The 25,638-nt window shown below is 42.7% G+C and overlaps 1 protein-coding gene across 1 annotated transcript in view; it reads left to right on the forward strand.

Annotated features, from left to right (window-relative positions):
* Positions 1–25,638, forward strand: part of GPC3 (glypican 3) — a 691,493-nt gene that overhangs the window by 513,503 nt on the left and 152,352 nt on the right. The gene's annotated exons all lie outside the window — the stretch shown is intronic.

The raw sequence follows: 25,638 nt of genomic DNA on the forward strand, positions 1-25,638 counted from the left end.
TGCCCTAGGGAAGCTTACGTTCTATTGGGGGGGGGGGAGGCACAGAATATACACAGATATATAAATGCAAAGTAATTTGATGGAGCAGTGCTTACAATTGAGGGAATCAAGAAAGGTATGTTGCAGGTGGTACTTTAGCTGAATCTTGATAAAAGCTAGGGCTTCTGAGAGGTGGAGATGAGGAGGAAGTATATTACAGTCCTGGGGAACAGCCAGCCTGGGCAAAGTTGTGGAAGTAGAGAACGGAAGGTGTAAGGTGTCCCATAAGCCTGGAAAGGGAGGCTGGAGCCAAATTGCAAAATGAGAAAGAGTGGTGGTGTGCCCCTTAGTGGCCATTTTGCCAATGTCTTCTAGGTGGCCACTGGAACCCCTTTTTCAGCCTGAGCCCCACCCAAAGCCCACTGTCCTGAGGCTGTAAGCTAGGCTGTTCACAAACACTGAGGTCAGCTCACATCTTTCCAGGATGTGAAGACAATCACTGCCCACTTAAAGGATGTCTGAACTGGAGAAGCATTCCATGTGCTCGGTCCCTGGTGAATTTGCTGCATCTGAAATCCCCACAAATATTTTGTGAAACTCCCTCCCCTCCTCACTTATGTGCCCTGCTAAGTAAGGTCTTCAGTTCCTTTCCAAGGACTTCATGATCCCCACTGATGCTTGTCTACAAGTCTCATTTATCCCTACCCAAAGTAGGTGGTGCTTGGTAGTGATTGGGAATGGTCCGATTGGTTTAGATTAGTGCTTGGTAGTGAATGATGGAAAAAAGGGGTTTATCATGGCCCAAGGAAGCAGTGACTCGGGGTGCCAGTTCCTGCCTTTTGGTGAAGAAGCCTGTCAGTTGTGCTCAGGAGCAATTCAAAGCACTCACTAGGCCAGTGTTGGGGCTTCTGTGTGATGATATTCGTTTACTTTTATTTTTTAAACAGAGAAACATTTGTAAGGCTTAGCTTGTGTTTGGAAAGGCTCAGCAATAGTGCTGTCATTCATAATTCACTACAGTGGAGGAATGTTTGAATGTGACTCCTTTAGTGGCTAATAAAATGCTATGTACCTGGTGAGTGTAGAAGATGTTAGAACAGAAAAATGTACAGAACATGGTCAGAAGAGCTATATGTAGATAAATATGAATACATACACACACACACACATACACACACACACACACACACACACACACACACACATATATTCATATTACATGATAAAGAGAAGGGAGAAAATAAGGACCAGGGTTAGTTGAGAGGAGAGGAGGTCAATGTGGGCTGCACTGGTCAAGAAAGGTTTGGGGGAGGTTGAAATTGAAAAGGGCCTTAAAGTATGAGGGAGGTTTAGATAGAGGGAGGAAGAGGAAGAGGAGGAGGAAGGGACTTTACGAGCAAATGCTCAGGGACAGGTGTAAGGAGGATGAGATGAGAATGAACTTGTGGATGGTTCAGTGCTGCTCACACTCATCAGGAGATGAATAACTCACTGCATGTTTCTCCTCAAAGCTAGATGAGCAGTCTCATTTGCTTATGTGACATATAGCTGATTTTTGCATACAGATATGAAGAAATAAGATTGATATATAATTCTTTAGTGCCCATAAACATGCATCTGAAACCACCATGTTAACATGAAAACACATGTGTGGTATAACTATAGAAAAAGTGTTGTTGTTTCACTAAGGGTGTAGTACTTGAGGCTGGAAGGGAACCATGCTGCTTTGTTGTAATGAGACCTCACCTATTGCCATCCTTTCTCCTCCAACATTAGAAAGTCCTACACAAACAGTAATGCATGAGAGCTAAATTTTCAGACACAAGCAGTTGGCTTATCCTTCCTTTTATGTAAGGGCTTAAACAAGCACCAGTGTCAGCAACCCCTTGTTGCCTGCTTCTGGCCATTACCCACAGCTGCTGCCTTCCCAACTATGTAGCCAAGCTGCGCTGCCTTTCTTACTGGGCTAACACTCCTGTATGTCCCACTTAATATCCTTATATTCAGTCAGAATGATATAGTCAAAAATATACTGAATTTGGAGTCATGAGATATGGCTATGAATTCCAGATCAGCCACAACTCTGTCAGCTGTGTGACCTTGGTCAAATTGTTTAACATCCTTGGGCCTCAGTTTTCTTATTTGCAAAATGAAGGAATTGAACTAGGTGGCCACTGAAATCCCTTCCAGCTCCATATCTGTGATCCTATGAACTCTGTCCATTCTTTCCCTCTTCCTCTTTCCTTTGGCCCTCCTCTCATCCTGTAAAGCCCCAAATGGACCTTGACAGGGAGCATGGTCAAGTTTGTTAGGGACCTCATTGCTTCCCTCCTTTCACATCCTACATACAGGCCATGAACAATTCTGTTTCCTCTCAGAACAAGCAAACATAAATAAGTAAATGAGTAAGCACCTGCTTCCCATGAAGGATGAGCTTGGGGCCAATTGTAATGGTTGCTGTTCAGTTACCTGAATGCTCTGAGCTCAAAGCATCTGTGCTAAAGGATTTTCCCTAATCCGTGGTACTTGGAACAGCTGGAGCAAGTGTTTTCAGACCTTAAAAAAGGCCACATTTTGGCCAGAACTCAAAATAGGGAGAGTGTCAGCCCTCAAAGGAAGCATTGGGGAAGCTGTAAGAGAATAACAAATGTGAGGAGAACTCTGTGTGGAACCCTGGGCAAATCCCTTCCCCCTGTGGGGCTCAGCCTCTTCCTCTGTGTAATGAGGGGCTTGGACAAGTGTCTCTCAGGTCTTTTTTCTCCCCAACTCTCTATGGTGCTGTGATTCTCTGAATATGCCCTACATCTGTGTAACACTTAATAGTTTTCAAAGTTTTTGAAACATATCAAAGACCTATAGACTAGAAGAAAAGAAACCCAGCTTTTCACTGTCTTATATCTAGGTGGCAGCCCTTCCCTCTACCCTTTATTAAGATCTCATTACTCCAGACAGAAAGTCATTCTTTCTGCCTCCTATGGGAGAAGTAATATTGTCCCTATTTTTGACCAGGGGGGAAACGGAGGCAAAAAGTGTTTGTGATACTGAAACAGCTAGTAAATTCAGTCACAAACCTAATGAATTAATCAGGTTCTCCCATCCCCCAAATCCAAATATATGGATGGTGTCAGTAGCACAGGAGGATGGGCTCACTGTAGGTCACTGAGGCCAAAGAGAGTGTAGGAGGCTCCTTATGTTGCATGTGAGAGACCTCCTTGGGAAACTAATGCTGTGCTAAGGTTGCAGCGATAACATCAGATGATTGTATGAGAACTTTCACCAGAATGTTTAGGGCAAGCTGCAGAATAATGAAGGGGCTGAAGTTGCTTGGGCCAAACTACTTGATTATCTTGATGATTGGACCATGTAATCATGTGCAGCTGCAATGTCCTTGGTGTTTGGTTTGGGTATCTCTCTCCTAGGGTCAGCATAGTGGTCGTATGTACGTGTATGTGTTGGGGAGCGTGTCTGTGTATACCTAAGTTATTGAGTTGGGCTATTCCGTAGTGCACACAGAGCATACCCCAGTGCTAGAGGAAGAAGGAAGTATTGAGAAATGCTGTAGGCAGATTGATCGTGCCTAGAACTGCTTTTGTGAATAGCATCGGCTGAGTTCCTCCTGATTCTTGTCCCTAGAGAAAAGAGTCCTGGCAGCAAGCACCGGACTTGGGTCCGAATGAAGTTGAACTAAACTGATATGATGCTTGGGAGTTATGGACACACAGGGTCAAATAGACAAATAGGTGGTGGGAGTCAAAAGCAAACACCATTGTGACTCTGCTTTTGGTAGCCTGTGCGACATATACCCATATGCCTGCTTATATCACATTCTCAGAGTGGGCCAGGAGGTCATTGCCCAACCACTATCTGGACAGAAATAGGCTCTCCAGTGTTGGCAAAATGCTTACCCAGGCTTCTCTTGAAGAACAATGATGGAGAACTTGCCTCCTTCTAAGCTTACCTCTTCCACCTGGAAGCTCTTCCTGTCTCCCAGCTCCCCCCCAACCCCCACCCCAGTCTTCTCTTGGCTAGGACAAACACTTCCAGTTCCTTCTGTAAGAGTGGGGCTCAAATGAATAAATAAGTCTCACCCCATTTAAACTAAGTGTTACCCTAACGAGGTGAGAACACATCTTCATAAATCAATCAGACTTCTAACTAAGTGCAAAAAACTAAGGAAACTTGGTCACAGCCTAGAGATCTTCATCTATAAAATATCAATCCAATTTGGGCTCCAGATGGGAGAGAGGGTTTGGGCAAAACCACCAGGAGGCACTGCTTAAGAGTGGGGAAGAAAAGCTTTGGGCATTAGCCTCAGCCTAGGTCCCCTTCCCTCTTCCCGCTCCCCCAAACCTTGACTGAAGGAGCACTTTGTGAACTTCCAAGGGTCCAGAGGATTTTGAACTTCCTATAATTGTTCTAGCCTTCTCTCTCAGTTCAGCAGCAATAGGTGTCAGTGTCTATATCATGAGATAAGCATAGGCTGGATATAATACAGGAAGGCTAATTCACAGCTCCTCGAGGAGCCCAGCAGAAAAGCGATATTATGCCTGGGGAACTTCATATGCACCCCGCAAAGGGATGAAAAGGACATTCAGCAAACCAAAAGCTATGAGTTCCCCTTTTGCCACACATTCTCTCTCAGATTGAAGTCATTTTCCCCTAGACTTCTGTAGAGACTTATGGGAATGTATGTCATAGTCTTTTTGAAGGATGTTTTATATTAAATGTGCCCACTATACTACCTTAGTAAACTGTTTTGGAAAAGCTCATTTAGTCTGGCCTATTAATTGATCTCAACTGATAATTAAGGCTGGAAACACAGCAGTCAGGGCTTATGAACCAATAGCATTAAAAAGACAAACCCCATCCCCTCAGGGATACCCCTAGGATCCTGAGGGGAAAGTGTATGTAGCCTAGCTCTGGGGGACCTCACTTGTCAGCTTGAGTGGAACTTGGAATAATGACTACCAGAATTTACATGTGCTACAATTGATTCATAGCTTTAGAGATGGCAGGACTCTTAGAGATGATGTGATTCACCCTCCTCCGGAAGCAGAGTCCTCATTCCGACCTGTCCTGATTCCCAAACCAGTGCCCTTTCCACTGCACCGCACTGCCCTGCCCTCTAAATGGATTCTCATGTGACACCTTCTTGAGACCTTTTGCCATCCTATTGGCCCTCCTCTGGCCTTGTTGCATACTCTAAAATAACTCACTCTGTCTGAGAAAGTTGCAGCTGCCTTGTTCTAGATAATGGCTGGTGTTGATAGCCCTGGAAATAACATAGACGCTGAGCAGTAAAAGTAACATTGTTTCTGTACTTACAGGCTCCTGGGCAGCCTAACCTTGAGGGTCTGAGCCCAGGGTCAGGCCCCAGGCCTTTGCCTGGGAAGGCTGCAGGTGCAGCCTGTTCCCCCCTACTTGCAGGCCCAAGTTCACATGTCACATTCCCATGCCTGGAAAGGGAACAAGTGGGGGAGCTTTTCATTTCCTTTTTCAGTTGTGGATTTGTGGCAGGATTTATCACGGGGTTTGGAGAGAGGCATTTAGCTTGTCTAAGTCATCCATGGCAATCCTTGAATTTCTTTCTGACCAGTTTCTATTTTTCTTGCGGTACTGATCTCTAAGGCCCAGAAGCTAGTAGTAATGGCCAACAGACGTGAGCAATGTGATGGTATTGTGGGCCATTTATCCTTAGTGGATTTTATCAGTAACACTTGATTTCCTGTTCAGAGGAACGGGGCCATGGTAATGTAGTCAGACTGGAACCTGCCTCAGCCAGTATCGTTTCCAAGGAAATCCAGCCATTTATTGCTTTTCTCCAGTTTCGGGTCAGGTTCAAATGAAAGAAATTCCAGAAATTGTTTTCATTCCGGGTATAAGCAGTTGAAACTGAAGCAACCAATGCCTGCTCATTCCATCACTAGAGGGTTTGATTCAAAGGTGAATAAAGACAGGCATAGTAGAAAAAGAACCCAGGACTGAGGGGCTGGAAACATAAGCTCTTTGGGACTTCTGGGTCCCCCAAAAGTCAGAACTGGATTTGGATCCTGGTTCTGTTCTTTTCCATCTGTGCAATCTTGGACAAGGCAAGTCATCAAGTATTCATTAAGCTTTGCCCGCATGCCTGAAAGACATTTCTTTCCTACCTACATTTCCTACAAGCTGAAAGACAGTTCTTGCCCTTAAGAAGCTTACATTCTAATGAAGGAAGATAACACATAAAAGGAAAGTGAAGGGTGGGTAGAGTAGGAGAAGGTTTGATACCCAAGAGAAAGTCTGGGGAGTCTGCAGTAGAGACTGATCAGGAGGAAGACTTGGCTGACCTGGGCATTTTTAAAATGGAGGAGCCAGCCAATCAGAGGAAGGGGATCAAAGGGCAGAGACTACTTCCAGTGTCAGAAGTCCAGGGAAGGAGTGAACTTAAAGGATAAAGAGGTTTCTGTGGCATGGTAAAAAAAAAAAGTCACCACACCACATTGCCTCTCTTTAAAATGAAAAACAACAACAACCTATGCACTGCCAGATTTTTCTTTCCTGGCTGATGAGAAGCCAAGGGACCCCACTGGGAGTCAAATTCCCGACTCCTTATCTGGGAGACATATGGTCCTATGCCTTTAATTGTATTGCTTTCATGTTGCTTTTTTCTTCTTTTCTCCCATTTTTATAGCTTTGCCAAGTCATAATAACCACCATCTCGATGATGCTTTCCAGCTTGCAACAAGCTTTCTTTCTCCATACAACCCTGGAAAGAAAGCAGTGTAATTCTTGTTATCCCCATTTTATAGAAGAGGACAGTGAGGCCCAGAGCAAGAGATCCAGGCCTTGAACCCAAGGCCTCTGGCTCTTTCCACATAAGGACTTGGCTCGACTTTTTCTAGGCCACACTGGTGCCTCCTTTGTAGCACTTAGACATAACAGGGGGATTGTGCAGAGCAGCTCTGGACCCTGAACAATAGCTTAGGCAGCCCCATCATTACCAACACAATACGCAAGAGATGGAGGTTTGTGTCCCGTCACTTTCTCCACTGGGAAAGAAATTGAACAATGTGTCCTTCTGGGCCACCCCTTTCCTGGTTTTAGTCCCAGCTGCCACTAACATGCTTTATGACAATGAGCCAATCATTTGCCCTCCATTGTAAAATGAGGAAAGTGGGCTAGATGGCCTGTGAGGTCCATCCAGCTCTGAATGCTTTGCTCTCACTCGCTGTACTAAATTAGACTTTCTGAGTCTTCTCACCGCACAGTAGAAAGAGCTCTGGCTTGGGAGACAAGAGACTCTGGATTCAAATTCCTCCCTTGATACCAGTGTGGGATGTCAGGTAAGCTACCTGTTCTCCGAGCCACTGCCCTCATCTATAAGACAGGGATTCGAAGATTGCACTACCTACGTCGCTAGTTGAGAGGAAAATGGAAGGAAGTTTTTTACGTCGGTGCAAACAAGGATGGAAACAGCCTGAAGATGTGACCAGGTTATGTGAGAAAACGGTATGGTCAGAAAAACTGAATTCAAACACTGGCTCTGCTGTTTGCTTCCTGTTTGACCCCGGCAAGTCCCTTCCACTCCCTGGGCCTCAGTTTCCTCATCCATAAAATGTGTGACACTGTGGAAAGAGCCATGGCCTTGGATTAAGGAGGCCTGGCTTCAAACTCTCTATCTCCCACTTGCACACCTGGTACTTTGAGTTTCTGCATTTTTCCAGAGCTCAGTGTCCTCTGTAAAAGGAGGAGGCTGGATCAGGTGACCTCTAGGGGCCATTCCATCTCTAATACTCTTTGCAAACTTTCAGAAACCACTCCCCCCCTTCCTGCAGAGAAACTGGCTTGGGAGGTATGTGAGTGTTGTTAAAAGATGCCTGGATTCTGAGCAATTGATTTGTAATCCTGTGTGGTATGAACAAGCCATCCTTTTGTTGTATAGGGGAAGCCAGGCATTAACCGTGGATCTCATTTCTCCTTTAGAGGACCTGTTTTTGAACGACAGCCTCTGGTCTTTAGTACCTTGTAATATCGAGCAAGTCACATCACCTCTCCAATCCTCAGTTTCCCCCTCTGTAAAAGGAGGCTTTTTTAAAATTTTATTAATTTATTTTGATTTTTCAACAATCACTTCCATATGCTTTTGAGTTTAAAATTTTTCTCCCCCTCCCTCCCCAAGACAGCACACAATCTGATATAGGCTATATATATATATATATTATATATATACATTTTTATTAAACATATTTTCAGATTAGTGATGTTGTAAGTAAAAATTAGAACCAATAGGAGGAACTGCCAGAAAGAGGAAACAAAACTCAACAGAAGAGAAAAAAAATAGCAAATAGTATGCTTCGATCTGCGTTCAAATTCCATAGTTCTTTCTTTGGATGTGGATAGCATTTTCCATCACAAAGCCTCTGGAGATGTCTTAGATCCTTGTATTGCTGGGAAGGGTTAAGTTTATCAATATTAGTCATCGCACAACGTGGCTGTTACTGTGTACAATGTTCTCTTGGTTCTGCTCACTTCACTCAGCATCAGACCATACAGGTCTTTCCAGGTTTTTCTGAAGTCTGTCTGTTCATCATTTCTTATAGCACAATAATATTCCATTACATTCGTATACCATATCTTGTTCAGCCATTCCCCACTTGATGGGCATCCTCTCAATTTCCAGTTCTTTGCCACCACAAAAAGAGCTGCTATGAATATTTTTGTACATGTGGGTCCTTTCCCCATTTGTATGATCTCTTTGGGATACAGCCCTAGAAGTGCTATTGCTGGGTCAAAGGGTATGCACGTTAAAAGGAGACTTTTGGACTAGATGATCTCTAAGGTCCCTTTCAACTCAAGATCCCAAAAGAGAATGCATTCGCACAGGTTACCTCTCCAGACCTAGTTCTTCCAGCTCACAAGCTGCCTTCTCATCTCTACCTGGAAAAAGCTTTCTCTTCCTTCAAAGTCCAGCTCAGATGTTACCTTCTCCATGATGCCTTCCTGATCACCATCACATACACACCCTCACTTCGCCCCCCCCCCCGCCACTGCCTCCCAGGCCTGCCCACACACCAAAAATGCTCTTACTTTCAGATTTTCTCAGCCTACTTGGCATTACTACCCTTTGTCCCCGTAGTAGACTTCTCTAGATATCCGGCAGCACAGTACAGTGGTCAGAGAACTGGACCTGGAGTCTGAGGAGCTGAATTTGAATCCCAGCTCTGTCACTTGCTAGCGCTGTGGCCTGGGGCAAGTCACTTTCATTTTTCTGGCTTCAGTTCCTCATCTGTAAAATGAGGTCTGTGGACTAGAGGACCTGGGAGGGCCCCTCTACCTTGAAATCTAAAATCCTCTGATACCAAAGATTGTAAGCTCCTTAAGGACAGATACAGTGACATTTTTGTTTTTGTACCCCAAGTAGAACACAGGACCTGGCTCAATATGCGCTTAATAAAAATATTTGTTGAACTGTACTAAAGTGCTGTTACAACATTTCTCAAATGGCATTAGCAGTGACCAGATTTCCCATCATGCCAGTGACACAGTATACACACACGCACGTGCACACACACACACAGCACAGAGTAAGGATTTTTGAGAGTAAGTGAAACTATTTGAACTTTTATAATCTCATCTTGTGTTTGCCTGGGAGATGAGTGGAATTGAAGCTGTTTAAGCCAAGAACCAATGGATTTTATAGACACTTTAGAAACTGACTTTGTCAATCTGGTAATCCTCATCCCAATGACATTGGAAATATTGTTAATGCATATGATCCCCATTCAAAGTTATCTCCATCCAGAGGTCAAGTGGCATTAGAGGGGAAGAGCCTGAGCTTGGCGTCCCAGTAGTTGACCTTGGCCAAGGCCCGTCTCCTCCTCACAGTCAGCATTTCCTCCTTTGTCAGACGAAGTTCCTAATCCTCATAGGGCCTACTCACAGAGTCATCGTGAGGAATTGCTAAGTAAATCTGACCATGCCAAGAAAGTGTATCTTGCTGCTCTGGTGCCAGTGCAGTCAGTAAATTGGTCCCCTTTGGATTCACTCTCCATGTTTAAAAATGTGCCACAACTCATAGATAGAACTGGCAGGAACCTCAGAGAGCATCTGGTCAAACTCCTTCTTTTTGCAGAAGATGAAACTGAAGCATAGAAAGGGGAAGAGACTTGTCTAAGGTCACACAGTAAATTGTTGCAATGTATTGTGTAAAAGGGCAGCTAGGTGGCGCTGCAGTGGATAGAGCACTGGGCCTGGAGTCAAGAAGACCCGATCAAATCCAGCCCCAGACACTTACTAGATATGTGACCCTGGGCAAGTCACTTGACCCTGTTTGCCTCAGTTTCCTCATCTGTCAAATGAGCTGGAGAAGGAAATGGCAAACCACTGCAGTATCTCTGCCAAGAAAACCCCACATGGGGTCACGGAGAGTCAGACAGGATTGAAAAACGACTAAACAACAAAAGCAATGACATTGTATAAGAACTGAAGTCCCAAGTTAACTACCTGTGGGCTTATATGTTCTCCGCATAGCCTACCATTGAATAAAACAGTTCTTGGGAATTCTTTTTGGTGTAGCGTTATTAAGTGGCATGTAGTAATTATGATATCAAAAACACATGTTCCCTAAATTCACCAGACGTGGTAATGATATTTTAAGGCTATTAGGGAAAATGACAGAAGACTTTTTTTAAAATGATAAACATGTTTTGGAATATGTCGGCTAATTCTTTTTCTACAGGAAAATGATCTTTAGTTCCCAAAGTCTGAGGCTGGCATTGAAAAATGAACTCATACTGTCCTTCTGTAGGCTGCTGTTAGCATGATGGCCTCAGTACTCTCACTGTTGAACATATGTGCATGTACACACATGTATTTTGGTTCCAAATAGAAAGAGAATGTGCATGATATCAGTTCTGACTTAGGAGTATAGAAGCCTAGAAGCCTCGATTTGGAGCTAGAAGGGATTTTAAAGGCTCTCTAGTCCAACCCCTCCCCCCTCTTTTTACAGATGAAGAAATCGAGGCCTCAAGAGGTTGAGTGCCTTGACTGAGATCACACAGTGTCAGAAGCAGGATTCAAGCCCAGGTCCTTTGCCTCCAAAAGTCAGCATCTTTTTTTCCCACTGTACTATACTATGATGTATGGAGGAAGAATGGAAAGAAAGCCTATATGGAATAATAGAGGGAAAACCCTACTGGATTTAGCATTAGAAAACCAGGATTTGAGTCTTATTTCCATCATATTCTATCAATGGGACCTTGGGCAAATCTGTTCTCCTCTCTGGGCCTCAGTTTTCTCATCTGTAAAATGGCAGTGGTAATCCCTGCACTACTGGTGTCTCTGGGTCCTTGAGAGGAAAATGCTTTATAAACCTTGAAACCCTATGCACATAGGAACTCTTAGTATGATGAATAATGGGGGAAGGACTTTTTTCTTTAGAAATTTCCAGTAAGACTTAGCATTTTCTTTACTAGCCACCCCTAGACTAGGTAATTTGTTGCCCTGGTAATAGGCATCCTGAGTTTATGACTCTTCCCGGTTTTATTGTGAGGACACACGTAAATAAGACCTGGGGAGTGTTTTGTGTTGTGCCAAAGGTTCATTCCAGGGATGGTTTTAACTCACATGTTCAAGAATGATCCAAGTTCAACATTACCTAACTAATTAAGACTGAACTTTCTGTCCCTAAAGTTTAGTGGCTTTTCATTATCCTTGTATAATATGCCAAGGTTTGGAAAAGGTATTTAAAGTCCGAGGAGGGAGGGTGGGGGAAGCCAACAGGGAGGAAGCAATGAAATCTTAGGCCTAAATCATTTTGTACTTTTCTGTTGTTCGTTGATATTTTTTATGAAATAAGAAAGCCAAACGTGGCCTCTCTCTATGGAAAGTTTGTTTGCTCTTCTCTCTCTTGCCAAAAGCGTCAGTTTTTCTTCCCTTACAAAATGAGAGAGTTAGATAAGGGTCTATGGATGAGTCGTCCATTGGCTTCAGTGAAGAACAGTCCAATACTGCAAGCACAGTAAGTGCTTTTAAGTAAGTGTCCAGTATTGTGCTAGGTGCTGGAGATGCAAAGAAAAATCAGGACCAAAAAGCTTATATTGTCCGGGTGTTATAACCGAATAATCATATGTAATGGAGGGGAGAGGTGGGTATTAATACAAGATGGGATGTGAGGTATTAAGCTACAAGTTATGCTAAAAGGTACATATGTGGACAGCCACACCATCACTGGGTTCATCCCTTTGATCACTATTTTCCCCCAGGTTCAAAGGCAGTCTAACCAGTATGTTCTAGAATCTACTTGGAAATTGCCAAAGATTATAACTCTCTCTAATTAGAGAGCACCTAGTTTTCCCATTGACTTCCCTCAGTCTCAGCCACCTGAACTCATAGGACTTGACAATTCCCTTTGAAAGGCCATGTGATTTATTAGCAGTGTCAAATAATATAAAGCATTCAATAGATATTAAAACAATGAATAATAACAGGAAACAATAACATTTCACTTGGGTTGATTTCTTTCCCTTCCCTCCCCCCTCGACTCTGTTTCCCCATTGGTAGGGGCAGGGGGTGCTAGAAAGGAAAATGATTGGGCAGGTTTAGTGACAAGGAACCTCCCCCCCCCCCCACAATGCTATGGTGGCAGTTGGGGCAGCAGGAAGCTGTGGACTGGACACACTGAAGCTCTCCATTAAATCCAACTAGCCGCACACCTCTCTGCTGAGATCAGCCACTCTTGCTTCCTGTGCCTTTCTTCAGTCTTGAGCTCTTGGACCATTTTTAAGCACCTGGTATCAGTTCTTGGTCTTTGCTCTTCTGTGCTCTGGGGTAGTAGGGCATTGTGCCCCTACTCTTGCTCCCTGCCTTTGGGACAAGCACACAGAGGGGTGTTGTGGCTCTCTTTCCTCCTACTTCTCTGCCTCGCCACCTGCACCCGAAGAACCCCCAAAGTCTTTATAACCCAGGTCTTCCTGAATCTTCCTGGGCCTTAGCAAACCTGGACTACATAAACACATAATCATGGGAGGAGGGAGAGAGTACTAACAACTAGGGGATCAGGAAAGGCTTCTTCCAGGAAGTGGTGCGTGAGCTAAGACTTGAAGGAAGCTGGGAATTCTAAGCTGTGGAGGTAAAGAGGGAGTGCATTCTAGACTTGGGGAACAGCCTGTACAAACATACTGAGAGGGGAGATGAATGACAAGCTTGGGGAACAGCAAGCAGGCCAATTTGGCTGGAGCTTAGAGTGCCTGAAGGAGAGTAATGTGTATTAACAGAGAAAATAGAGGCTGAAGCCAGATTGTGAGGTACTTTTCATGCCAAGCTAAGGACTTTAGATTTCTAACTCCAGCTCCACCTCACTACTCATACAGTTAGAGCTAGGAGGGACCTCAGAGGGCATCCAGCCCACTGCCCTCCTTTTATGTAAGAGGAAATGAGGGTTCACTTGCCCATGGTCACACAGGTAATAAGATTAATGCAAACCAGATCTTTTTGAGCCAGATCCAGTGTTACCTCTCACTACCATGCTGCCTAATTATAAAGAGAGATCACATAGCAAGATGCTGTGTGAGGCTCCATGGGGAAAGCTCTTGTCTTTCAACAACGTCTCTTGAGTTGCAGTTGAGCTGCCTAGTGACCTTTCAGTGACTTGGTTCTCTTTGCCTCAGTTTAGCAATGTTTAAATTGGATAGAAAACAAGTTCCAATTCGGATTACTGAATAAGCAATGGAAAAGATTCTTCCTCGGTCTTAGAATTTAGACCTTAGGGAGTCTGGAGGAATTTTGACCTGGCTAGCCTTCATTCAGATTGCTGAATGGCTGGAAGGAGGAATGGAACTAGCATGGGGGCAATTAGGGTTTTGTTCTAGGCACAGGAAAAGTACTTCTTATCTCCTCCAGGACAGCACCTGCCACCCAAGCAGCCTGATCTATCATCTGGTCCCCCACAGTCCCATGACCATTCCTTCCCTCTCCCAGAGGCCACTTTCCTATTAGGCTAATGTGCCACACAGGTTATCTGGGATTTGTAGAGGATCAGCAAGGGGATGGGGTAGAAATTAGCAGTGAAGGCAGCCACTAGTTCCCCAACCTGATGGTAAATTCATTCCCAACCCTCTGCAGTCCCTATCCTTCTCTGTCCTCCCTTTCCACTGCTCTGTAGATCTCTCCTCTGTTGTTTTTTTTTTTCTTTAAAGAAATTATATTGATATCTTTTGTTTTGATATTACTGAAATTTCCCTGTTTCTCTCTCCATCCCCCTCTCAGATAGCCATCCCATGTAACAGAGAAATTTTTGAAAGGGAAAAAAGAGGAAAATGAAAAAAAATCAGCAAAACCAGCATGTCAAATATTGGTTGTTCTGAATCTGAAAATAAAAGCAGTGTTCCATACCCATGGACCTCCCACCTCTACAAAGGAATGGGAAGAGGTATCTTCTCATATCTCTTCTTTGGGGTACTCCTCTATTATTAAGAACCTCTCCATCCTGAGAGGCCGCCCGGTGCTGTAGGAAGAGTGCCGACAAGCTTGGACTCAAATCCTGCTTCTGATGTGTACCAGCCATGTGACCATGAGCAAGTCATGGGCAAATTCAAATCTTCCATTTCCTCCTTAGAACCTAGAGGCACACATTCCCCCGCCTCTCTCTCACTAGTATACACACATTCAGAGCTAGAAGGGACCTCAGAGGCCATCAAATCCAATACTCTCATTTTATAGATGAGGAAATTAGGGCTCAGATAGAAGAAGCAACTTGCTCATGGTCAGATAGATTAATTCAAATGAAATGTGAATGATAATATTTATAGTACCTGCCTCATAGGGCTGTTTGGCGACTGGAGACTAGAGTGAGAAAACTTATATAGAGGACTTTGCAAACCTTAAAGTAATCCCATCTTTGATGTTTACTACCTGTGTGGCCTTGGGCAGGTTACTTTACCTCCTGGACCTCAGTTTTCTCATCTGTAAAATGAGAGGGTTGGATTAAATCACCTCTGAGGTTTAGGATTCTATGATCCTATGTCGAATGCTGATATTACCATCATCATCATTAGCACCCATCATCCATTATCCTGGGTGTCTTCCTCTCACATTCCTCAGGAAGCTTCAGGTGCTCACTGAAACCCAGCTTTCTCCTAAGACACTAACAATCTCTTGTCACCCTCCCCAAGCCTGACTTCACTCACACTCCCTGATTCACAGAGCAGGGCTAGGCCTTGGCATCTCCTTGTTCTCACTGCCACTTTCAGCACTTCAGCACTTTCTTCTGCCCCCATCTCTCAGCTACCACCTCTCCTTTAATATTCACTTCATCTTGTCCAGAAGCCGAGGCCTCCTCCTCCCAAACTCTACCCCAACTCCTGCCCCTCAGTTTTTCTATCCCCCGTAACCTCTATTTCTAGTTTTCTCCAACTGCGCATGAGAGTTGGCATGTCTGCCTTGGCCCTAGCCACAGGTGTTGGAATTCCTAGCTGTGGCTTTGGTTAATGCTTTTGCCTCCTTTTGTGGCTGGATAAAAAAGGAAGGTAGTCAAGGAGAAAATACAACAGAATGTATTTAAAATGGGCTTCCTCAGCCTCTCTTAGGCTCGCACCCTGCACTTAGATGCAAGCTCTATAAATATGCTGGCTGCCCTGGCTGTGCAGCTCAGGAGGTCAGTTTTCATCTTTAACCCATCCCCCTCACCAGGCCCTTTCATGGAAAGATGGGCTCCAGGAGGAAGACTTCAAAGCTATACAGTTGTGGGCAAGTTCATTTATCTTCCTCTTTAAAGGCCATGACATGGTGTTCTTATGGGCAGGTGTCTTCCATGAGGCATTTAGAATGAGCTTGAGCCACGTGTTATATGCGTGTGTGTCTTTAATATACCGACCAAGCAGGAAGAATTCCATCAGTGAGGGGGTCCCAAGTCCTAAGCTCCTGTTTGACATTATCACTCTCAGCTGTTGGGGGGATGTTACAGACACCAGGGACACAGTGTCGGCCAGAATTCCCAAAGCCCCATCTGAAGGACCTGGAGCAGGCAACCGCCATTCCATGGCCTGTGGCATTCCATTGGTCGCACCATCAAAGGCCGAAGGAATTTGTTCACCAGTGAGTAGGACCAGCCACTGCTTGTTGTCAGGCAGAGGGATCACTGCCCCCCATTGCCTGAGCCTTTGTCCTTGCCCAGGACACCATGAAAAATTGGGAAGGAATCCAGACTCATTAATGAGCTAATACAAAAGATTAGCCCAAGCCTAGAAGCCGTTTGTTTTTGCTTCATATCAGTTCTCAAAGGTAGCTGAGAGTTCAAAGATCTCTACAGTGCAATGGAGTGGCCCACTGAAGTATACAATAAGGATTTCCCTTGGCTTGTAGATGCAATATGGTGTAGAGAGATGGCGGGGTGGAATATAAAGTGGAGTAGAGACTAGGGTTTGAATTCAGGCTTTATTGCTTGCCAGTTGCGTGCCTCTAAACAGGCCACTTAAATTCTCTGAGCCTAAATTTCACCATATGTAAAATAAGATTAGGGATACTTGTAAGGCCTACTCTGTACAGGGGTTATTTGGAAAGTAAACCAGAAAGGGTTCTATTAATGGGAGCTTTTGTTATGATCATCTTGGGACAATTACCTAACTGTGTATTTCTTCCTAAGGGAAGGTCATTCTTTTAGCTATTATATAACAAATCAATTGAGCAATAATTATAACATGATTATTGGTGAAAAAAAAATATTCCTAATGCTACAGGTTTCAAAAGTTATAGAATCCCAGAAACTCAGAGCTTGAAGGGACCTCAGGGGCCTCGAGTCCAACCCATGCCTGAACGAAATGCCCAAGGAGTAGGGTTTGCTTGGACACCTCCAGGGAAGGGGATCCCACTACTTCAGAGGCAGTCTATTTCGCTTTGAGACGCCTAAATGTCCCTCATTGTTAGGAAATTCTTTCTCATATCAAATTTAAATTTGTGTCTTTGTAACTTCCTCCCACTGTTCCTACTACTGCCCTCTGGGGCCAAGCAGAACAAAGCTAATCCCTCTTCCGCATGAGAGCCCTTTAAATATTTGAAGACAGCTACTATTCTCCCTCCCCCCAAGTCTTCCCTAGTTTAAGAATTCTCAGTTCCTTCCACAGTTCTTCTTGTGGCGGGTTTTCCCCCCTCCCAGCCTTCATAGCTTTCTTGGGCTATTCTCCAGCTTGGCACAGGCTTTTGCCGGTTGTGGTGCCCACAACCAAAGGCAGTACTGCCCGGGGATGTAATTCAAGGGGATGAGCACAGTCCTTGTTCCCTGAGGTCGCTACCATTTCAAGTTGCCCAGTTTGAAGTCCTGGAATCGTTCTTGTCTGTTCCCTTTTCTTTTCTTCCCATGTCTAATGGGTTGTCCAATTTTCTGGATTCTACCTCTACAACATTTCTCCCTTCCATTTCTTTCTTTCACCTTACTCAGCTCCCACTCTGTGTTACTGCCCCACCCCCACCTCTAGCCTGGACTCTTGGAATCTCCCATTTGGTCTCCCAGTTTCAAGTCTCTCCCTTCTCCAATCTCCCCCCACCCCCAGCTGTCAAAATAATTTTCCCAAGGCACACATGTGACAACGTCATTCCCCTTCTCAAAAACCTGAAAATATGGATTCCTTACACTGCCATTTGTGGTTCTCCAAAGCCTGGCTCCCAGCTACCTTTGCAGCCTTATTTCTTATTCCTCCTTTTCATAAACTTTTAGTGTTCCAGCCCAACTGGACTATAAGCCATAGTCATTCAGGGTGAAACTTAAATACTCCTTTTCCAAATGGGGGCTTTAGTTGGGATTCCTGATGAATGTCACCTTGCCACACATTTTCCTGTCATCATGATTCCAGTTACAAGTGGCTCCTCGGCTGTTGAATGTTGAGTGCTACCAGTATGTGGCCTTCTCAAATTCATCCAGACAGCACAAGGCAGTGTCATCCTTGTGCTGGAGAGCCTGCTGTGTTTGGGGACAGTGTCACTGATGGGAGTGGGGGCAACAGGTGGCAGGGGGGCTGTTTGCTGTTTTACCCCATTTGGGGATTTTGCTTGGAGTAACTTGCTTCTCTAAGTAGAGAACCTTCTTTGGGTGGCTGCTGTTCCTTGAGAAGGGCCTAGATTAAGGACTTTACACTCGCCCAGTTAGGACACTGACCTCACATCTCACTGACCTCACAGCTGTCAAATGCTGATGTAGACTAAAGCAGAGCTTTAAAAAGGATATTAGGTGTTTGTGTTCATTCTGGTGTAAAATCTGACCCATTCACTTCTGATTTTCTGCCCTACTTGTGGCAATGCTGTGCAATGGAAAGATTTCTTGGCTTGAGGTTAGAGGAGCTGGATTTGAATCTAGCCTCTTCCATTTGCCATGTTGGTCTCATCCGGCTTGCTGCCCCGCCCCCCAACCTCAAAAATGAGTGGGGTTGGACTAGAATTGATTTCTGAGATATTTTCCACCTCTAAATGCTATGATCTTATAAAAATATGAGATGATAGATTGTGGTGTATGTGCAGGCATAGACAAGACATAGACTTTGGGTTCACCCACCTCATAGAGAGAGAGAGAGAGAGAGAGAGAGTGGGAGAAAAGTTCTTTTTAGGTGACTAGCGAGCAATGGGGAAATTCAAGCTTTTGCCTGAGCATACCAGGAATATTTCTTACTACTTCAATGGAAGTCTTTTCATAATACTTCAATTGAGTACCTAGATGTAGTTTCCTCCCCGCCCCCAAGCACATGTGGGTTATCCAGAGATAAAAAACTACCCCAGATTCAAGGCCCCCACTCAGAACCAAAGCTTCTGAGCCCCAACTCATGTGTTTCCTTTTACCAGCCAGCCAAAGGGCAGTTCAAAATAGAGGCATTTACTCAAACAGTATAGTGAGTAAAGGGACAAAAAAAAAATCCTCTCTTGGATATTTGGGGTGCACTTTCCCACGATGAATATACCACCAGGGGATACCAGTGGAAGGAAACACCCACCAAAAACCCACATAACAAGGGAACGTACATGCAAGGAACACAGCTGGCCAGGGAGCATGCATGAAGGGTCTAAACATGGGGAGCACATGTGGCCTGGGTAATTTATGCCTCTGACACTGAAGAGATGCCTCTGTCCTCTGGTGATATCATCTTGCTTCTCTCTGTGGGGTGTCATTCTTCACTCTCCACAGGCCCCTCCATTATCTCTTCTAGGCGCCATGGCCTGTCTGGCCGTTGCTAGGCTGCTCTTCTTTACCCTCTGCTCCCCCCCCCCACTAAGGTAAAGGTAGTAGAAAGGTACTTCTTAAAAGTGGCAGGTTGATGCCCTTCTAGGACATAACCACACAGGCTTATGAGCCAAGTGACCATTAAAAGCCAAAAGAATGCCCCCAGACTATAATCTGCACTATTCCTTTATGTGGCCCTAGAGATCATCTAATCCAGGACTCATTTTTTTTTTGTCCTGGATCCCTTTGGCCATCTGTAAAGCTGCAGTGAAAATTATCCCTTCTCAGGACAATTTTTTAAATGCATAAAGTAAAGCGCACAGGATTTCCAAGGAAATCGATTCTGTTGAAAAATAGTTACCAATATATTTTTGTAAGTTCCTAGACCCCAGGTTAGGAACTCCTAACCTAGTCCAACCGCCTCATTTTATAGCAGATGAAAATGAGGCCCAGAGACACTCACTTAGGGTCATTCAGTGATCACGCAATAACCTCCACCTAGTGGGAACTGTAGGCCTCTCTTCTACAGCCAGCTTGCGGGTGGGGGAGAGTGGCCTTTGTGTAGGGCTAGTACAGATGGAGAGGGAGGGATTCATGGAAAGGGGAATGCATGGGCAAAGGGACAGAGAGGAGGGACCAGTGGAGAGGGGACATCCCCTCCCCTCTCTAAATGACCCTGTCTTCTCTCTGTGTCCCACACATCATCATGCTTCTCCCCACCTACTAGGCTCTCCCTTCTCCTCTGTCCCCTGTCTATAGTAGGTTATATTCACTAGTGAAGACAATCCTGGCCTAGAGAGAACATATCAGAGCCACTATAACAAGTCTGGCCAGAGTCATGATCCCTCAGAGTCTCCTCAGTCATATCTTCTGTACCTATATCAACCCAGCTTCTTTGCAGGTACACATGATGGGACTTACTTCATGAGATCATAGGATTTGAAAGTGGAACTGACGTTAGAGAATATCTAAGCCAATCTCTTCCTTTTGTGTGAGAAGAAAGTAAGCCTCCAGAGAGGGGCTGTAATTTACCCGAAGCCACACCAGAGGTGTAAGTAGCCAAGTCAGGTTTGGACTCCAAGCCCAAATCCATTGCTCTTGTCACTAGACTATAGCTACCACTCATTTATTCTGCTAGATGCCTAACCAATACTCCTTTATTTTTTAAAATTATTTTTATTTATTTCATTAAATATTTCCCAATTACATATAAAAAATTTAACAATCTTTTTTTAAACTTTTGAATTCCAAATTCTCTCTCTCCCCCCTCCCACCGCTGACCCCTCCTTGAGAAGGCAAGCGCTTTGATTTTGATTATACATGTGAGCTCATGCAAAACATATTTTCATATTGGCCATGTTGAAAAAGAAAACACAATCAAAATAAAATAATAAAAATAAACTAAGTTTAAAAAAGTATGCTTTAATCTGCATTCAGAGTTCATCAGTTCTCTCTCTGGAGGTGGATAGCATTTTTCATCATGAGTCCTTTGGAATTATCTTGGATCATATTGCTGGGAATAGCTAAGTCATTCACAGTTGGTCATCATACCATGTTGTTGTTATTGTGTATGATGTTCTCCTGGTTCTGCTCATTTCACTTTGTGTGAATTCATATATGTCTTCCCAGGTTTTTCTGAAACCATGTTGCTCATCATTTCTTATGGCACAATAGTATTCCATCACAATTGTATACTACAACTTGTTCAGCCATTCCCCATGGGTATGGGTATCCCTTCAATTTCCAATTCTTTGCCACCACAAAAAGAGCTTCTATAAATATTTTTATACAAATAGATCCTTTTCCCTTTTCTTTGATCTCTTTGGGTAACAGGATTGGTATTGCTGGGTCCAAGGGTATGTACAACTTTATAGCCTTTTGGGAGTAGTTCTAAATTGTTCTCCAGAATGGTTGGACCAGTTCACAACTCCAGCAACAATGCATTAGTGTCCCAGTTGTTCCACATCCCCTCTGGCATTTGTCATTTTTCTTTTCTGTCATGTCAGCCAATCTGACAGGTGTAAGGTAGTATCTGAGAGCTGTTTTAATTTGCATATCTCTAATCAGTAGTGATCTAGAGCATTTTGTCATGTGACTGTTGGTAGCTTTGATTTCTTCTTCTGAAAACTGCCTGTTCATATCCTTTGATCATTATCAACTGGGGAATGGTTCTTATTTTTATAAATTTGGCTCAGTCTCCTATATATCTGAGAAATGAGACCTTTACCAGAGAAACTTGTTACGATGTTTTTTTTTTCTCAGTTTCCTGTTTTACTTCTAATTTTGGCTGCATTAGTTTTGTTTGAGCAAAAGCTTTTTAATTTCATGTAATCAAGATTGTTTATTTTACTTCGCATAATATTCTCTATCTCTTGTTAGTTCATAAACTCTTTCCTTATCCATAGATCTGACATTTTTCCATGCTCCCCTAATTTACTTGTGATATCACCTTTTATGGCTAAATCATTTGTCCATTTTGACCATTTATCTATTATCTTGGTACACACTGTGAGATGTTGGTCCATGACTAGTTTCTGCCAAATTGCTTTCCATTTTCCCAGCAATTTTTTCAAATGTTGAATCCTTACTCCCAAAGCTTGGATCTTTGGGTTTATCAGACACTAGTTTACTATGGTCATTTATTACTGTGTATTGTGGATCTTATCTGTTCCATTGATCTACCATTCTATTTCTTAGCCCATAGCAGTGTTGTGATGATTACAGCTTTGTAATATAGTTTAAAATCTGGAACTGCTAGGCCACCTTTCTTTACATTTTTTTTCATTAATTCTCTTGCTATTCTTGACCTTTTGTTCTTCCAGATGAATGTTGTTACTATTTTTTTCTAGTTCTAAAAGATAATTCTTTGGTAGTTTGATTGGCATGACACTGAATAAGTAAATTAACTTAGGTAGAATTGTCATTTTTCATTATATTAGCTCAGCCTGCCCATAAGCAATTAATGTTTCTCCAATTGTTTAGATCTGACTTATTTATGTGAAGTATTTTGTAAGTGTCTTCATATGATCCCTAGCTTTAAGGAAATTGGTCTATAGTTTTCTTTCTCTGTTTTTGCCCTCTCTGGTTTAGGTATCAAAACTATATCTCTGTGATAAAAGGAATGTTGTAGGACATCTTCTTTACTTTTTTTTTTTTTCAAAAATTTATGTAGCATTTGGGATTGTTTCTTAAATGTTTGGTAGAATTCACTTATGAATCCATCTGGTCCTGGAGCTTTTTCTTAGGGAGCTCATTGATGGCTTGTTCAATATCTTTTTCTAAGATAGGGTTATTTAAGTATTTTATTTCCTCTTCTTTTAATCTGGACAGTTTATTTATTTATTTTTTTGGGTAAATAGTCATCCATTTCACTTAGATTGTCAGTTTTATATAATTGGGCAAAATAACTCCTACTACTTCCTTTAATTTCATCTTCATTGGTAGTACATTAATTCTTCTCAGTTTTTGATACTAGTAATTTGGTTTTCTTCTTTCTTTTTGAAAATCAAATTAACCAATAATTTGTCAATTTTATTGTTTTTTTCCATAAAACCAGCTCCTAATTTTATTTAATAGTTCAATGTGTGTGTTTTACTTTCAGTTTTATTAATCTCTCTTTTGATTTTCAGGATTTTCATTTCGGTGTTTAATTGGGGATTTTAATGTGTCCTTTTTCAATTTTTTTTTTAGTTGCATGCCTATTTCATTGAATTTACCCTAAGTCCTGCTTTGGCTGCATCCCACAAATTTTGGAATGTTGTCTTATTGTCGTCATTCTCTAAGTTATTGATTGTTTCTATGATTTATTCTTAGATCCACTCATTCTTTAAGATTATATTTAGTTTCAAATTAGCTTTTAATTTATGCTTCCACAGCCCTTTATAAATGTAATTTTTACTGCATTATTGTCTAAGAAGGATGTATTAAATATTTCTGCTTTTCTGCATTTGGTTATGAGGTTTTTATACCCTAATACATGTTCAATTTTTGTGAATGTGTCCTGTATAGCTAGGAAAAAAGGTATACTCCTTTCTATTTCCATTCAGTTTTTTCTAGATATCTATCATATCTAACTTTTCTAAGATTTTGTTTATCACCTTGGCTTCTTTCTCATTTATTTGATGGTTAGATTTATCTAGCTCTGAGAGGGGAAAGTTGAGATTTCCCATTAGTATAGTTTTACTGTCTATTTCCTCCTGTAATTCATTTAACTTTTCCTTTAAGAATTTGAATGCTATGACATTTGGTGCATATATGTTTAGTATTGATATTACTTCATCGTCTATGGTTCCATTTAGTAAGATGTGGTTTCCCTGCTTAGCCCTTTCAGTTAGGTCTATTTTCGTTTTTCCTTTGTCTGAGAACATGATTGCTACCCCTGCCTTTTTTACTTCAGCTAAAACATAATAGATTCTGCTTCAGCCCCCTTATTTTAACTCTCTGTGTGTCTCTGTTTCAAGTGTATTTCTTGCAAGCAGCATATTGTTGGATTCTGGTTTCTAATCCATTCTGCTATCTGCCTCCATTTTGGTGAGTTCATCATGTTCACATTCAGGCCAAACAGAACAAAGTCTAATCTCTTTTCCAAATGAGAGCCCTTCAAGTACTTACGGAGAGACATTATGGCTGATCCTCATAAGCAACAGATTCAAAACCCTTCACTATCTAATCCCTCAATCTTATCAGTGCCCTTCCTAAAATGTGGTGCCCAGAACTGAGAATGTTATGTACCAGGTATAGTCTGACCAGGGCAGAGTACTTACAATGAGCTTATCACTTCCTCATTCTTGAAAGCTGTGCTTATGCCCAATATTTCATTAGCTTTTTTTTGGCTACCATATCACACTCTTGGTTCATATTGAGTTTGAAGTCCACTAAAAAAAAAAGTCCACCCTCACAGCTTTTTCAGACAAATTTCTGTCTAATTATGTCTTTCCTTTCTTATACTTATGAAGTTGAATTGTTCAACACAAGTGTAAGACTTGATATTTATCCCTGTTGAAATTCATTTTATTCCATTTGGCCCAATACTCTAGCTTATCAAGATATTTTTGAATCTTGACTCTATTGCCCAGTGTATTAACTATCCCTACTCAGTTATGTCATTTTCAAATTTGATGAGCACATTATCTATATGTTTATCTAATTGTTGATAAAAAAAAATGTTAACACAGGCTTGAGCATAGATCCCTGGGGTACTGCACTGGAGACCTCCTTCCAAGTTGACATCACACCATTAGTAATTACTTTTTGATTCCAGCCATTTCCTCAATTCCAAATACACCTGATTGTCCTATTTTCTAGTTCGTGCCTCTCCATCTTTCCCACAGGAATAGCATGAGATATTCCATCATTTTCTTAAAATATGAGTAAACTCAATCTATAGCATTCTCCTGGTCTCTTAGCTTAGTAACTCCAACAAAAAAGAAAATTAAAGTTAGTCTGGCATGACCTATCATTGATGAACCCAATCTAGCTGGTTCTCTGTGATCATCTCCTCTTCTTCCAAGTTCTCACTAACCACCTCTTTGATAATACATTCTAAAATTCTTCCAGAAATCAAAGTCAAGCTCACTAGCTGCCTTTGCTTTCAGAATTTCATTCTTGAGAGTGTCCTCTCCCTTCTAGCATTTTAGACCATTAACTTTCTTGGTGGCCCGATTACATGGTTGCTTCATATTGGGCATTCAGGCCCCTAAAACTCCCAGATCATTTTCCAGATGAACTGCTTCAGATGAGGTGACTGGTGCTCAGGTAAGGAAAGTAGCATCCTAAAGTTATACAACTGCAGTGTACCAGGCCTGGGATTCCGAACAACTAGATCTTTGGACTCCAAACCCAGCACTCTTTGTATTACGACCTAGCTTCCAAACCCCCAGTTCTCCACTTATTTCCATCTTTCTCTTCCCTTGCCATCCCTGCTCTTTCTGTGCTTCTGGCACCCACTGTTGTCCTACTCTCTCACTCCCGTTTTTTTTTTTTTCCCCCACTCTGTAAACCTCTTTTTGGGAAATGATTCAGTTAATATGTTCCCACTTAGCTATGAATGGTTTGAGAAGTTTAGGGTTCCTTCTCCCAGGGGGAGTCATGTCAAAACTAATTGTTGGTTTTGGTGTATAGGAAAGAGATCAAATTGAAAAGATTTGTAGAAGTGCTTAGCACAATGCCTGGTGCACAGTAGGCATGATAGAATAGCTTATTCCCTTGTAGGGATGGAGGTAGGAGGTATAATTGGCATCAATGAAATTGAACTGCTGGATCTACCTGTTTAGCAGACTGTCCCAGTCTAGATCTCAGAGGATTGCAGTGGGTAGTGGGAAGAAAGAGAAGGAATGAATTCACCTGATAAATTGTTCCCACCATATCTCTCACTCCCTTCTCCTTTCCATTCCCCAGAGCTAGTTTTGGGAGGCAAAGGTCACAGGTTCTCACAGTAGAATATAGTGAAGTGTCATGGAAAAGGCCTATGTCTCCAAGTCAGA

This window comes from Phascolarctos cinereus, unplaced genomic scaffold (genome assembly GCF_003287225.1).
Source record: "Phascolarctos cinereus isolate Bilbo 61053 unplaced genomic scaffold, phaCin_HiC Scaffold_8;HRSCAF=390, whole genome shotgun sequence".
Lineage (NCBI taxonomy): Eukaryota > Metazoa > Chordata > Mammalia > Diprotodontia > Phascolarctidae > Phascolarctos > Phascolarctos cinereus.